General features: G+C 42.9%; 1 long non-coding RNA gene across 6 annotated transcripts in view; it reads right to left on the reverse strand.

Moving 5' to 3' along the window:
- Nucleotides 1-16,193, reverse strand: part of LOC114487826 (uncharacterized) — a 151,729-nt gene extending 135,536 nt beyond the window's left edge. For all 6 annotated transcript variants that reach the window (XR_008619422.1, XR_008619420.1, XR_008619423.1 and 3 more), the window contains exons 1-2: nt 16,039-16,193; nt 14,018-14,064 (exon numbers count right to left, since the gene is read on the reverse strand). This is a non-coding gene — a long non-coding RNA (uncharacterized lncRNA). The remainder of the gene's footprint in view (nt 1-14,017; nt 14,065-16,038) is intronic.
- Between the last annotated feature and the right edge of the window lie 244 nt (nt 16,194-16,437).

Raw genomic sequence — 16,437 nt, forward strand, 5'->3', positions numbered from 1 at the left:
CAGCAAAGGGTTTGAGCTATTCAGACGTTATATCTGTTGCTGGACTATATTTCTTTGACCTCACTCCTCTTCAAGCTCCAAGCCTGATGGGTCCAAGCTTTATAAGGACTGTAAAAACTTCATCTTTTCACACACTTGTTGGATAGAGAAAAGGGTGCAGATGTAACCATTGAGCTGGTAACTGTGGATAAACCTAGGCACACCCAAGAGAATCCATCCAGTGGAATGCCATCTGCGTGTCTGGCCATGGGGAAAACACAACACTGTGGAATAAATCATAAGTCTTCCAGAGAGCAAACAGGCCTCACCACGCTCTATCTACCTCTTCAATCACTGCCCATGACATACTTTCTGCTCCAGAAACACCAAACCACTTTCTACATATCCACACATCTTTTTATTTCTCTTCATTTATTTTATCACACAGTCTTATCTCCCTAAAAGCAATTCACACTAATATTAGGACCAAGGTGCACCTCCTCCAGGATCCTTTGGGTTAAATTGGAAAAAGCTTTTTTTAATCATGGAACTTACCATGCTATATCACAAATATCTGCTTATGGATTGAACTACTCTGATGTTTGAGCTATCTGAGCCCAAAGGCTGCATCTTGGTAATTCACTTCTGCATCCCTAACACAGAACGTGGTGCATGAAAAATGCTGGAACTTGGCTAATTGTCCAAACTTTCCTCCTTCTAGGATTTTAGCTAGCTGGTACTATTACCCCTAAACTGGATTTGCCTCTTGGGTGTGGAGCCAAAATACACAACCAAGCCAAAGAGCAGGAGAAGGAAGGCTTATTACTTGCAGCAAGTAAAGAGAACACCAGAAATATTTCCCAAAGCAGCATCTCCCCGAACAACAAAATTGGGGAAGTTTTAATCCAAGAGTGCATGCATAGCTATGAAGGGGCTTGAGCAGACGACAATTCTGCATAGAACTGGGGCAAAGGTTGACAGAGTCCGAGCTCTAGTTGATTGAAGTCACGAGGGTCAGCAAAGGTCAGCATTATCTTTCCTTAAGTTCTGGTGAATCTGGTGGTCGAGTGCTCTAGGGGGATGGGGTCCTGCAAAACAGCTCAAGAATGTGCTTCAGGCTAATCCTTACCTTTGAAACAGGACTGGGAGGCTTTACAACTGATATATTGTCCCCATATGGTTATGTTATCTCCCTGGCCAGGTAATAGCTGTTTGTTCTTACATTCTTTTGTTCCCTTAAAATCCTATTGAGGCCTATCCTTCTGCAAGGGCAAGCACTAGGCCCAGGCTCAGACACAAAATGGCTTAGGCTTAACATGGCTTCTCTTATGTCAAGAAAGCCAGGCCTGGTTCTCTTTCTCCAGGGACCCCCTACTCTATCTGTACCAGACACTAAGGCCAGTACCAGACACTAAGTATCAAACACTAAGGCCACATGACAATCTAAGTAGAGTATCTTCTTTATCCTTGGCTGAGCAGGGCGCTATTGACCTCAAATTCTGATTAACTGTGTTGGTGAGTGTGGCCTTAGGCTTACAGCCAAACCTGGCTTTCCTTCCATCTCTATATGTAAACCTTGAAAAGCAAGGATGAGGAGTTGCTGAGAAAAAAAGAGATGTATCACCATCATCACCAGTAAAAAAACTGATGCCAATAAATGATGAAACTGGTCAATGTTTGACTTTTTCTAGAAAGACTGTAAGCTGGTTTTCTTGTTTTTAATGACAAAACCCATAGAACCCTCTTACACTGTTAATGGGAATGTAAGTTGGTGCAGCCACTGTGGAAATCAGTATGGAGGGTCCTCAGAAACTAAAAACAGAACTACCTTATGATCTAGTAATTCTGCTTCTGGGCATATATCTGAACAAAACTATAATTCATAAAGATACATGCCGCTATGTTCATAGCAGCACTATTCACAACAGCCAAGATATGGAAACAACCTAAATGTCCATCAACAGGTGAATGGATGAAGAAGATGTTGTACCTATATACAGTGGAATACTACCCAGCCATAAAAAAGAACAAAATAATGCTATTTGCAGCAACATGGATGCAACTAGAGATTATCATAGTAAGTGAAGTAAGTCAGAAAGAGAAAGACAAATACCATATGGTATCACTTACATGTGGAATCTAAAATATGACACAAATGAACCTATTTATGAAACAGAAATAGAATCACGGACATAGAGAACAGATTGGTGGTAGCCAGGGGGAGAGGGTTGGGGGAGGGATGGAGTGGGAAGTTGGGGTCAGCAGATGTAAGCTTTTATGTATAGAATGGATAAACAACAAATTTATCCTGCTGTATAGCACAGAATATTCAATATTCTATGATAAACCATAATGGAAAAGAACACACACAAAAAAGAATGTATATATATATATGTATAACTGAAAAAAAAAAGACAAAACCCATAATGATAACAAAATGTACTATGAAGAAACAGGCTTCATCAAAAATGGAGTGCTCCTGTGTTCCAGAACAGGAGAGGCCACAACAGTGGGAGGCCCGCGTACCGCAAAAAAAAAAAAAAAAAAAAAAATGGAGTGCAGTCGTTTCCTGAGTCTGGTGGACAAGACTGAATGGGAGGGTCAGAGAGAGGCTTTGGTGCTTTATATCATCTCCCCAGTGTTGTCCTCGCAAATACAAACCAGTTCATGGCTGGGGGAGGAAATACCATATGGTATCACTTACATGTGGAATCTAAAATATGACACAAATGAACCTATTTATGAAACAGAAATAGAATCACGGACATAGAGAACAGATTGGTGGTAGCCAGGGGGAGAGGGTTGGGGGAGGGATGGAGTGGGAAGTTGGGGTCAGCAGATGTAAGCTTTTATGTATAGAATGGATAAACAACAAATTTATCCTGCTGTATAGCACAGAATATTCAATATTCTATGATAAACCATAATGGAAAAGAACACACACAAAAAAGAATGTATATATATGTATAACTGAAAAAAAAAAGACAAAACCCATAATGATAACAAAATGTACTATGAAGAAACAGGCTTCATCAAAAATGGAGTGCTCCTGTGTTCCAGAACAGGAGAGGCCACAACAGTGGGAGGCCCGCGTACCGCAAAAAAAAAAAAAAAAAAAAAAAATGGAGTGCAGTCGTTTCCTGAGTCTGGTGGACAAGACTGAATGGGAGGGTCAGAGAGAGGCTTTGGTGCTTTATATCATCTCCCCAGTGTTGTCCTCGCAAATACAAACCAGTTCATGGCTGGGGGAGGTCACTCTGGCAGCTGTCCTGCTCCAGTCCACCCAAAGGCAAAGCTTCATATAAAGGGGTGGATTGCTAGGCTGAGGATGTCCCCATCTGCCTTAGGGTTTATAGGCAACATCAGAAACTGGTATAAAGAGGAGGACAGAGCAATGCCATTTGGTGGATCCATCAGACAAATTCAACAATATCTGGCGGATCCATCAGACAAATTCAACAATATCTGTTAAAAATGATCTAAGTGCATCTCCTTCCAAAAGTCTACAAGGAGACATTTCTGAGAAAAAGAAATACAAAGGACTCTTACATATAAGAAAAGTGCTGACTTTCTCAGCAAGGAGAAATGTCACTTAAAACTACAATGAGATGCTATTTTCACTTTATCAGGGTGGCAAGAATTATAAAGTTTGATCATACATTGTGTGAGGGAAAAAGCTCTTTCATATATTATTGATGGAAGAATAAATTGGTATAATCTCTATGATGAGAATTGTCAATATCTATCAAAATTACAAAAGCCCATAGCCTTTACCCAGTAAATTTGCCTCTAGAAATTTACATACAGCTGCATAGGAGAAAAATGTTGTATGTACATGGCTATTCATTGCAGCATTGTTAATAAAGACAAAAGAATGGAAGGGACATGCATTTATATCAAAAGGGGTCTATTTAAATAATTTATGGTGTATCTATACAGTGCACTATTATATAGCAGGGGAAAAAAATTAAGTTTAATTCTATGTACTGATATGGAAGCTTTTCAGTATATATTACAGTGGTTGGGGAAAAAAAGGAAATTGAAGAAGAAAAACTACATTATGATACCACTATGTAAAAATGTATGTGTGTATTTATGCAAATACAGAGGAAAAGGTCTGGTTACCAAGAGTGTGATGGTATTTCTTGAAGGCAAGTTATTCAAATGAATATGATTCTGACACGGGTGTTCCCTCTGGGTATTGATGTTAGAAAATTGCCCTTGGTAAATATTCCTATAGTCACAGACATTTTTGAAGCTGGAAGAGTTCTTAGAAATTATCAAGCCCAACCCTCTTACTCTACAGATGAGTGAACTGAGGCCCAGGTTGCTGACTGCAAACGCTGGATAGGAACCCAGGTCTTTCCCAACATGAAAAAGGCACCCACCAAAAAGGCTCCAGTCTTCATTTAAAACTTACCTTTATTACAATTGCTACATTTTCTTGGAAGCCTTCCCACCTACTCCAACCCCACCTCAGCCCCAGGGAAACACTTCCCTGTGCTAAACAGAGGTGAGAAAAGGAAGTTCATCTCACAAAAGGGAAGGCTGCTTGGGAAATCAAGTGTGGTCTTTCTGATAGCAGAGGGTGATGCACCATCAGTTTAATTCCTATTCATTTGTGGTGCTTATTAGAGTGTCTGAAAATATAAGCTGAGTAATTGGAGCATTAGAATTGATTAATTGAAGTAGGCTTTTGGTGTAAATACACCTGGAGAGATTTTTCCAGGTGGGATTCTCTACTAAAGATTTGGAGAAATTCAGACCTCTGAACATGGAAATAAGAATGGTGTGGTGGTTTTAAAACATGGCTGCAAATTTTTTTATGTTCCTCCCACAAGCGTTGGGGTCTGTGTCCCCTCCCCTTGAATCTGCATGAGCTCATGACTGCCTCAACTTATAAAGTATGGCAGAAGGGCTCCCATGTGACTTCCAAGACCAGGTCATCCAAAGCCAAGCATCTTCCACCTGGCAGCTTCTACTTGCTCTTGGAGCCATGAGCCACTGTGAAAGAAGTCTGACCACCCTGAGGCCGCCATGTTGAAAGGAAACCCAAGCCACTGGGAAAGACCACTTACAGGTACCTCAGTCAACAGTCCCAGCCAAGCCCAAATAGTAGACCTGTGAGTGAAGAAGCCTCCAGATGATTTCAGGTCACACCCATTCGAGCCATCACCAGCTCTTCAAACCTTTGCAACTGAGGCCCCAGGCAAGGTAGCCCCAATATTTCCTGCCCAAAGTCCTGACCCTCAGAATCTGTCAATGTAATAAAATTATTGTTTTAAGCCACTAAATTTGGGGTGGTTTGTTATCAATATAGATATAGCAATAGGTAACCAGAGCAGATAGATGCCACGACAGTAAAATTGCCCAATTCCCATGGCCCTAAGAAACAAGCTGCTCCAGACACTAGTTTTGATCCCCATGCGGAGATGATTTCTAACTGAGCCACACCTTACTTTGCTTGTACCTTTACTTTAGGAACAATAACCCACTGTTGTTCCTATTAGCCTGTCTGTTTCCACCTTGAGACTAGGAGATCCTCAGTCACAAAGCTCTCTCTTCTTCATCTTTAGTAACCCAGTACAGCACCTGGACCCCAAGAGGAGCTCATGACCTGTTCGTTGGATGGATTTCTGCCTTCACACAGCAAGGACTCTCTTCTGTGGGGCCCGGAAGACAGGGCAAACTAATCATCAGAGCTGAAAATAATGGCAGAGATGATCTAACTCACCCCTTTCACTTTATCAGGCCCAGAGAGGAGGAGTGACTGTCCCAGGGAAACACAGCTGGTTAGTGAACTATGCCCAGTGCCCCCTGCGTCCTTCCCCAAACCACCACTGAGGTGAGTCCTCAGAGGAGGCAGGGAGCAGGATGGTTAAAAGCATGGGCTCCAGACACGCAGTCCTTGTCCAAGATCCTGGCTAGCCACCCTCACTGCTATGTAGTGGTAGCTTCTCCAGAAGGAAAGAAAGGGACTTGACTTTTCACATCCACCCAGCCCCACCCTCCACTGAAAAATAAACAGGCTCTTCTTGGTCTCCAAGGTCTGAATCCTTCCTTTTAGATCTAAATCCCTGTTGGAGGAGGAAAGCTGTAGCATAAGCTTTTTTTGCATTGAATGACTTTAAACAACGTCAGGGTTTGGAGATATGGAGAGAGAACAATAGTGAAAGGAGAAAAGGAATCTGAATCCAGACGACTGGCCTTAGAGAGGCCGACAGACTAGGGCAGTTGTTCTCAGCAGGGGGCCTGTGCCCCCCCCCCAGGGGACATTTGACCAAGTCCCGAAACATTTTTGGTTGTCACATCCAGGGGCTGCAACTGGCACCTCGGAGGCAGAGGCCAGGGATGCTGCCAAACACCCTACAATGCACAGGACAGCACCCCACAATAAAGAAATATCCCGTCCAAAATGTCAGTAATGCCAAGGTTGGGAAGCCCTGGGCTAGGGAAAGGACAGCTGTGAGGGGCCCCCCTTGAGTTCCCAGGAGCAGAGGCCAGGGCCCGGGATGGCTCACAGGGAAGCCTACTCAAGCTTGTGGTGGGCCTTCACTCTGCTGGCGCTTCAAGACCTTCTCCACCAGTTGGCTGGTCCCCAAGTGAGGGTGTTCCCCAGCAATGCCCCCAGGGCACCAACAAGCTCCAGGAGACAGGAGTCGGGACAGGAATGGGGACAGACCAGGACATATCAGTGCACTCTGACCTGGGAACACGGACCTCTCTCTTACGTTTGAGCAGAGTTCTCTGAGCAAGGTCTGTGGCGAGAGAGGTGGTAGAAGATAGTGTAACCGGCTGGGACTAAGCCCATGTCTCCAAAAGCATTAAAGCAGAAGTGACTCAGACCACCCGCTAATGATTGTGATTATTTGGCTGCCTGTGAGACAGTTTAAGAAATGATTTGTGAATTTAATTTTTAACTAAGGCAGAAGCCCTTGGGGGTCCCTGGAGTTCAAGCATGAAAAAGGAAAATCTACTGCTGGAAGGAGAGGGCTCGGAGGGCCCTGGAGGAGGTAACTTCCTACCCGTCCGGTGGCCCAGCAGCCGGCAAGGGAGCCCAAGTATGAGGTCACTAATCCACACTGGGATCAGGGGTCAGGGTTGGACAACTCAACAAAACTGTGCACTTTGGTGTTCTAGAAATCTCTTTAGATAAAATAGTAAAAATAAGGAAAGCGTCCAAGTTTTCTACCTCTTTCTTACGTTCTAATCTTAAAAATGAGCTACACTGCCCACTTCATTAACACCGAACCCAGCACTCGAATTCCTGGGATCTAGCCTCCTCTCCGCCACTGATGTCCAAGTGATCTTGAATTCTCAGTTAATCTTGTTGAGTTTGGATTCTCTATGTGGGACTAATAGTGCCACCCTTGGTTAGCTCGCAGGGCCATTTGCAGCCTCCATCCCAGGGGAGGTGAAAGCATTTTGCAATAGGTACTCTCTGGCAGGTCCACCCCTCTCATCTGGTTCTCCCTGAGGGCTGGCAAAAGCACCCTTTTACTTCTCAAGGGCACTAGGGAAAAAAAAAAAAAATGCCCAACCTGAGACAAAGTCACAACCCTGGCCAAAAAAAGAAATGCAGAAAACATTCTCCCTCAGGGTGAACCCCACTGAGATTCCATAGGCATGGGTTCAAGTCCTAAGTCCACCACAGACAGTTTTTTTTTAAAATTATTCTGGCAAAAAAATAACATTAAATTTACCATTTTAACCATTTTTAAGTGTCCAGTTGAATAGTGTTAAGTATAGTCATTTTGTTGTACAATAGATTGCTAGAACTTTTACATCTTTTTAAATTAAATTAAATTTATTTATTTACTTGGCTGCGTTGGGTCTTAGTTGTAGCACGCGGGATCCTCATTGTGGCACGCAGGATCTTTTGTTGCAGCGTGCGGGCTCTTCACTGCGGCGCACAGCCTCTCTAGTTGTGGTGCGCGGGCTCAGTAGTTGCACCGTGCCGGCTTAGTTGCCCCGCAGCACGTGGGATCTTAGTTCCCCAACCAGGGATCAAACCCACGTCCCCTGCATTGGAAGGTGGATTCTTAACCCCTGGACCACCAGGGAAGTCCCTAGAACTTTTACAACTTACAAAGCTGAAACTCTGTACCCACTAAACACTAATTCCTCCTTCCCCTGCTCTTGGCACCTACCTCTCCATTTCCTGTTCCTATGAGTCTGACTACTTTAGATACTTCATGTGAGTGGAATCATATAGTCTTTGTCCTTTTGTGGTTGGCTTATTTCACTGAGCATAATGTCCTCCAGCTTAGTCCATGTTACAGCAAGTATCAGAATTTCCTTCTTTTTTTAAGGCTGAATATTCTTTTGCATGTATGTACCACGTTTTCTTTATCTATTCATTTATTGATGGAACATCTGAGTTGGTTCCACTTCTTTGCTATTGCCACTCTTGCTGCAATGAATATGGGTATGCAAATATCCCTTCAAGATCCTGTGCTGTTTTTCATTTTGGTGTTTTATTTATGTTAAGTTTGTTTTTCATGCTATGTTATTCTTTTCATTTTTTCCAGCTTTATTGAGGTGTAATTAACAAATAAAATTGTATATATTTAGGGTGTACGTGATGATTTAATATACATATACATTGTGAAATGATAACCACAATCAAGTTAATTAACACATCCATCACCTCACATAGTTGCCATTTTTTTGTGAACACTTAAGATCTACTCTCTTAGCAAATTTAAAGTACGCAATACAGCATGATTAACTATAGCCACCATGCTGTACATCATTCATCTTCCAGCTGGACGTTTGTACCCTTTGACCAACATTTCCTCATTTCCCCCACATCCAGTCCCTGGAAACCACCATCCCCTCTCTGGTTCTATGAGTTTGACTTTTTTAGATTCCAAGAAAATGTGCTAAATATATACAATGGAATCAAAAAGAAGGAAATCTTGCCATTTGTAACAACACGGATGAACCTGGAGGACATTATGTTACGTGAAATAACCCAGACACCGAGAAGCAAATACAGTATGATCTTGCTTATACATGGAAGCTAAAAAAGTCAAGATCCTGCTTTGAATTTTGGGTAGTATGTATCCAGAAGTGGGATTGCTGGATCATGTGGTAATCCTTTTTTTAAATTTTTGGAGGCAACTCCATACTGTTTTCTATAGTGGCTGCACTATTTTACATTCCCACCAACAGTGCACAAAGTTTCCAATTTCTCTGTGTCCTTGACCATACTTGTTATTTTCTCTTCTTTTGAAAGTGGCCCTCCTATTGTGTGTAAGGCCGCTACAGACAGTTTTGAGAGATTCAGTGTCCCTCTCTGCGTCAGGACAAGGCAAACCAGCTGAATTGGTTTAGAAGACCTTTCATATTGCTCTCAGCTCTGAAAATCTCAGTTAACAGTCTTGGGGTGGGGATCAAATAACATCATGGACATGAAAAAAATCACCTTTGTCAGTTGAGAAGGGCTATATAGCTCTCAAAGAGCAGATCATGTAAAAGCTAAGAGAGCAGACTTGACAGTCAGACTATCCTAGGTTCCATACTGAGATATGCTGACCACAAGCCTTGTGACATTGTCAGTTTCTCTACCAGTAAGATGCAGGTGATAATCCCGCCATACTGCCCGTCAGAGGGTTGATGAGGAGACCAGACCAAATCACAGGAGATAACAGACTTGAGTAATCCGAAGGATGCTGTTCCTGGCTAAGAATGAGAACTGAAACTATTTGTTCCATTAACAAATGAGGCACATAGACTTGTACACTTTAAATGGGTTGATTATACAGCCTGGGACTTATATCTCAATAAACTATTTTTTTAATGAGGAACATAGAGGCCCTCAAATAAGGTGCTGATACTTACCATGAAGGTAGACACAGAATCACAGAAATGACACAAGCTTTGGGGTCAGACAAACCTAGACACATTTGACTCTCAACTCAGCCTCCTGGTTACTATGAGATTTTAACTCTCTCTGAGCTTTGGTTTATTCAGCTAGAACACAAAGATTTATTAAAAATTACTTTTCAAGATTGTTCTGTAACATATAATGTTGCTACCTGCCATGTAACAGGTGCTCAACAAATGATAACTATTATTTCTGTGTTGCTATCCCTTCCTAAGAAACCTGGCCCTCCTGAAGGTACTAGTATAGCCCACGGGCCTCCGAACACAGGAGGAAAAGGTGTGAAAAAAGGGGAGAAGACAGGGTTTTGTATTCACAAATACTCCTTTCCCAGAAACAAGCCATTTATCAAAGTACCAGCTTCTCGTTTACTGTCAAAACACAAAGGCTAATTACATTTGAAGAACAATGGACTACAAGAGCAAAAGAGACAGGGCCTGTTCAATTAATGGGGAGAGGAGGGGGGGTCTCTAGCACACAATATTTTGGACATCGGATTGCAATGGTTTAATTAGCTATTGCTATGGACTTTGGATCATCTGTTGTTCTAGAAGCCATTAGTCATCTGTAGCTTTTAAGCATATCATTTAGATTCCCTCATTCAACAAACGTTTTTTGAGCACCCGATACACGCCAAGCACTGGGGTCAACACTGAGGATACGGCACAGTCTAGTGGAAGATAGACGGCTTAGCCCACTAATGGGCGTCTCAAACTAGTTCTAACAGAACTCCAGTTTTATCCAACCCCATGCCCCTCCCTCATCATCCACCTTTCCATAAAAGGCCTCTGCATCTTTCCAGTTGTTCATGTCAACAACCATGGAGTCATCTGTGAGTCTCTCTTCCTATGAGACCTTACATCCATGATATCAACAAGTTCTGTTGGTTCTCTTGCCAAAAGCGCTCTTGATTCCATCCACTCCTCTGCCGACACACGGCCATTACCGCCAGTCCAAGCCTCAGCAAAGGTCTCCCTTAAAAAATTGGGATTTTTTTTTCTGTTCTCTACCTGCTCCCCTTTGCAGTCCACACAACATCCAGGGTGATCTTTTAAAATGGTGAATCACGTTATGCCAATTGCTCTGCTTACAACACTTCCCAGTCTGCCCACTGCTCTTAGATTGGAATCCAGAATTCCTGAGATGACCTATAGGTTTCCACATGCTCTGTCCCCACCCACCCCTGTAACCTCAATCCCAACTTCGCTCTGGATTGCTGACTAAGCTCTAGACCCATCAAGCCCTTTCTTGCCTCTGAGTCTTTGCCCTGATGTTCCCTTTGCTCTGCTCTTTCCGTCTATGCACAAGCCTAGTCTCTTCCCAACTTTCAGTTGAAATAGTATTTCCTCAGAGAGGTTTTTCCTGACTTTGCTGTCTAACTGACTTCTTCCAGTTATTCTAGCTCATCACCTTATCTGTTTCTTGCACAGCATTCGCTCTGTGATAACCATCTGGTGCATTTGTTGGTTCACTGGACATCTTTTTCCCACTCGCTAGTCAATGGGTACTCTGATGGAAGGGGCTTTTGTCTATCTTGTTCACAGATAGACCTGTTGTTGTTTGTTTGTTTGGTTTTTTTTTTTGCATTACTTGGGCCTCTCACTGCTGTGGGCTCTCCCGTTGCGGAGCACAGGCTCCGGACGCGCAGGCCCAGCGGCCATGGCTCACGGGCCCAGCCGCTCCGCGGCGTGTGGGATCCTCCCGGACCAGGGCACGAACCCGTGTCCCCTGCATCGGCAGGCGGACTCTCAACTCACTGTGCCACCAGGGAAGCCCGATAGACCTGTCTGGCCCAGTGGAAGGGAAGCAGATGTGACACACACCATATCCAGGCCGGAGCTACAAGGACACTCCTGTGGTTTGGTTCTGCCCCTCTTGAGCTTCCATCACTCAGCATGAGAGCAGCACGCCCCTGATGATGGTTGTTCCTCGAGAAGCCATGTGGAACAGGGCCAGCCCAGCTCAGCGCAGGAGAGCCATGGGCCACCTGCAGCTCGGAGGGAATATAAGCTAGAAACTTATACCTCTGGGATTGGGGGTTGTTTGTTGCTGCAGGAAAAGCTATCACATTTCCAAAGTCTCAATGACCTCCAGCAAGAGACGTACTCTCTCTGGTTCCTAATTTCCTCATTGGTGAAGTTGCACTAGATAATTCCATACTCCTTCCTACTTAAAAACTGTGAATGGACTTGAGGACACAGGGAGTGGGAAGGGTAAGCTGGGACGAAGTGAAAGAGTGGCATGGACATTGATACACTACCAAATGTAAGATAGATAGCTAGTGGGAAGCAGCCGCATAGCACAGGGAGATCAGCTCGGTGCTTTGTGACCACCTAGAGGGGTGGGATAGGGAGGGTGGGAGGGAGGGAGACGCAAGAGGGAGGGGATATGGGGATATATGTATACGTATAGCTGATTCACTTTGTTATAAAGCAGAAACTAACACACCACTGTAAAGCAATTATACTCCAATAAAGATGTTAAAAATAAAAGAATAAAGCTACTACAAACATTCAAAAAAAAACTGTGGGGTTTTTGGTTAAGATTTTGTCACTTCTCTAAATTATAGTATTGTTTGGGGGTTCAATCATTTTTTTTCCTTTCCAACTGTACAAGTAAATTAGGCAACTTGAACTTACAAAACTCCAGACAGGCAGTTAATGATGCCAAACTAGCTAGCACAAAACCACAGTGCAAAGGCCTGTGATGGTTTAAGCTGCTACAGCAGAACTTCTATTCTAAAGACCCTGAGATTAAAAAAAAAAAAAAATCTATAGAGCACAAACCTGCCACATTCAGCTGCCCCAGTTATTTATACGAGCATTTCCCAATTCAAATTGCATGCTCAAATCAAATTTCCCTAGTTTATGACTTCTTCAGCAATTACTTAAAGGCAGTTTACCTCTCTCTGTTGGCACATAGCAGAAAGGCCTATAGACAAAATCTCGTTGACTCAGGGAGAGAGAAACGAACTCCAGGCCTGGTGCTGCAGAAGTCACTTGGCCCATGGAAGTGAACACCGTTGGGCCTCCTGGCTGCTTTTCAGCCTCGCTGATGAGAAAAAAATTCTCTAAGGAGGAGGGGGAGGCCCACGGAAACTGAAGGAGAGGGTTTAAGCCTGCGGGGTGGGGAGGAAGGGACCACCTTCTCTTCACAGAGTTCCTTTTGTGTGGGTAAACAGGTTAACAGCTAAAGCTGTTCCCACTTCAATGTGATTGAGAGAAGTCAAAGTGGGACAGGGAGACCATGATCATTTCTGCACCTGAAAGTTTCTAGGTTCTTGAAAATTCACCCGAAACAAGATGAGCCCTACCAAAAAACTATGCAATGGACAAAATTTATCTTCATTGTACTGTCAACTTGTCCTTAATTCACTTTTCACCATATGGAAGGATTCTCTCGTCCTTCACCAAAGAAGCATCATTTGTTCCTTCATTTACTCCACGGAGGGCTCTCACTGGTTAGACCTGGGCCACGTGTCCTCAAGCCAATTAGTATGGCCCAGACAATGCAGTGTTCTGATTGGTCAGGTCATGCTTCCATTAATTTATTTCCCTAGTCACTAATTCTATCTTACATTTCCTCCTTCATTCAGTTGTTCAACTTGGTGGATCTTATCTTGGTTTGCCTGCCTGACACCTGACACCTTTTTTTTTAGTAACAGCACTCTGGATTTATTTAGGGGGATACTTCCCCACTGTTCCCATCATATAGGATAGGGCATGAATGCTCTACTCACACCCTCTACTCCATTTCCTCTATGCTAGAGTTAGACACATGACACAGACCTGACCAGTCAGAATATTGCAACGTCTGGGCAGACAGCAATTGGTTTGAGGATGAACATGTGGCCCAGGTTCAAGCAATGAGAATACTCCCTGGAACTTTTGCTGGAATTATCAGGAGAAATGAAGAGAAATTCTAATAACTTACTGTGAATTAATGAATCAAGACAGGAAGCATCTCACTTTGCTGTGTAGCAGAAACTAACACAACATTGTAAATCAACTATATTCCAATAAAAATTAATTTTAAAAAATCAAAACCATCAGCAGGCAGCATCAACATAGATAAAATATCTCTAATTACAAAAAATATAGTGGAGAGAAGAGTCAGAGCTGTGATGTTAATCTGGAATCTGCCACTTACCAGCTTGGAAAACCTTGGGCAAGTCACCTCCATAAATGTCTCCTTATCTGAAAAATGGAAATGACAATGAGTATTCTCCTGCCTAATAGTCTATGAATATGCCACACCCCCTCTCCCATCCAGGTGGCTGGAAGTAAAGAACTTGCAATGGTGGCATTGCAAGATGGAAGCGTTCCAGACCCCTGAGTCACTGTTCAAGGAAAAAAGCCAAGGAGAGCCACCAGAACCACATCCAACTGTGATGGGAAAGAGAAACACATCCTTGTCGTATTAAACCAGAAATGTGGGGTTTATTTTACTGCAGCATAGCAGAGCCTAGCCTGACTAATATAATAATCAAGGGCTCAGTTATTCACAGATACCTGGCAAGTCCATGATATGAAGCCATTTTGCCAAGATGTGACTTTGAATGATGTGTTCTGATGCAGTCATATGGCAACAAAGGAAAGAGATGCTCTTTTTGCTGCCCAGCATCTATTTCCAGGCCATCTCAGTGGTTTGTGAGAAAGAGAACATTTGAAATTGGGACTGTTCCTATAGTCCACCCTAAGTGTGTGGGGATTATGAAATAATCTCAGTGTATCACCAGGAAAAGATAAGGACCAAGAATCCAACCATTGAAAGGGACAAATCTGGACAAGCCAGTATGTAACTGACTTACTGAAAAGGAGGCAGGCAGAGGTGAGGCAAATTATGAATCTACAAGATTCTTAATATCTTAATCGGTAATATCCTCTGCAGTGGAGGAAATATAGGCACAGTGATTGAAATCATGAGCTTTGGAATTAGTTTAATGTAACAAGGATTAAATGCAAAGAGTTAATGGAACAGCGTTTGAATTCCATTTCTGGCCCTTGACTAGTTGAGCAAGTTGCTTTATCTCTCAGCCTGAATTTTCTCATCTGAAATATGAAGATTTAAGAGAGTCCCTACCTCATAGTGTGTTGTAAGGATGAAATTAAATGATCCATATAAAGTGCTTAGTACACAGTAAGAGCTCAATAAATTATCATAATGATATTACTAGCATTGTAAAATAAAGAGTGGACAAAGAGGGATATCTGGAGGAGATGAAGGAATTAAAGGAGAAGGATGATGATATGGTAGTTGGGGAGGGAGCCAAGGGCTACTAGCAATAAAAAGAAGGGGCAGAAAGGAAACGGCAGGTAGAAGATGACCCTTACACAAGAAGAGGCAGGAAGCCCTCTATGAGGAGGTGAGACTCTGTCTGAAATCCACAGAGGAGGAGAGGAAGTGAGGATGAGAACCTAGAGAGAATGTAACAGAGGGAAAAAAAAAAAAAAGAAAATGAAAATGGGCTCTATGCCAGTGAGCCCCAGAAAGAGAAGAGAAATCCAAGAAGGGGTAAAGAATAGAGACGGAGATGAGGGGGAGAAGTAAAACACAGGACTTCAAGGGAGGAGAGCTAAGCATTCAAAGGAAGTCGTGAAAGATTAAATAAAAACACAAAAACGTAGGAGAAGCACAGCTTAAAGTAGAAATGGGTAATAGAAATATGTTATAAACACAGAACGGGAGAAATTACAATGGTTGCACAGGTCCCTAAATCCCAAAAATGCTCAGGAAGCCAAATATATTTTCATTAACCTCGGCACAAATTCATTTGGCAGCAAAACTGGACTTGAGCGGACATGAGGTTATTTATACCCTTTATCCCACATCCCATTTAGCATGAACATTCGTGTATTTCACTGCAGTCATGAGCTGACCATGAAGTGCTACCACAGGCCCCGCTGGGGGCGGGACATTGTGGAATGCATGGTATATGCACCACATTATCTTTCTAGTTTCCAGAGCATTCTGAATTCCAAAACACATATGGCATCAAGGGTTCCAGGTCAGGGTTTGTGGGCTTGTATTGGGAGACAGAGACTGGATATGAGAAACTTGTTTCTAATAATGAAGCTAATGAAAACTCATTTCTTGAGTGTTTACAACACCCTGAACACTGTCTATTCATTATCTCATTTAATCCCACAATATATCAGGTCCCATCTTACCCTGTATTTGTAGGCATGGCACAGGAGGCTTGCAGAAGTGAAGTAATTTGCCACCAGTTTATGCAGAGCTGGCAAGAGGCAGAATTTAGGATTGGAACCCAGCTGTGTCACTTCCGAGCTTGCACACTTAACCACTGGGCTATGCTGCTTCTCTCATTAACTGTAGGGAAAGAATGGAATTAAGTGTTTCTTGGGCCTTCACCATAAGAACCATTCCCAGGCATGATCTTGTGTAAGTTTTATAATAATTCAATAAAGTCATATCATCATTCCCCATCTAAGGAGCTAAGCAACTTGTTCAAAGTCTCACAGTTAACTGATCAGATACCGAATCCATTATTCTCTCCACTGATTGCAACAATATGGAAAACAAGCTTGTGAGAGTCTTGTTCAACAGAA

This window comes from Physeter macrocephalus, chromosome 14 (assembly GCF_002837175.3).
Source record: "Physeter macrocephalus isolate SW-GA chromosome 14, ASM283717v5, whole genome shotgun sequence".
Taxonomy (NCBI): Eukaryota; Metazoa; Chordata; class Mammalia; order Artiodactyla; family Physeteridae; genus Physeter; species Physeter macrocephalus.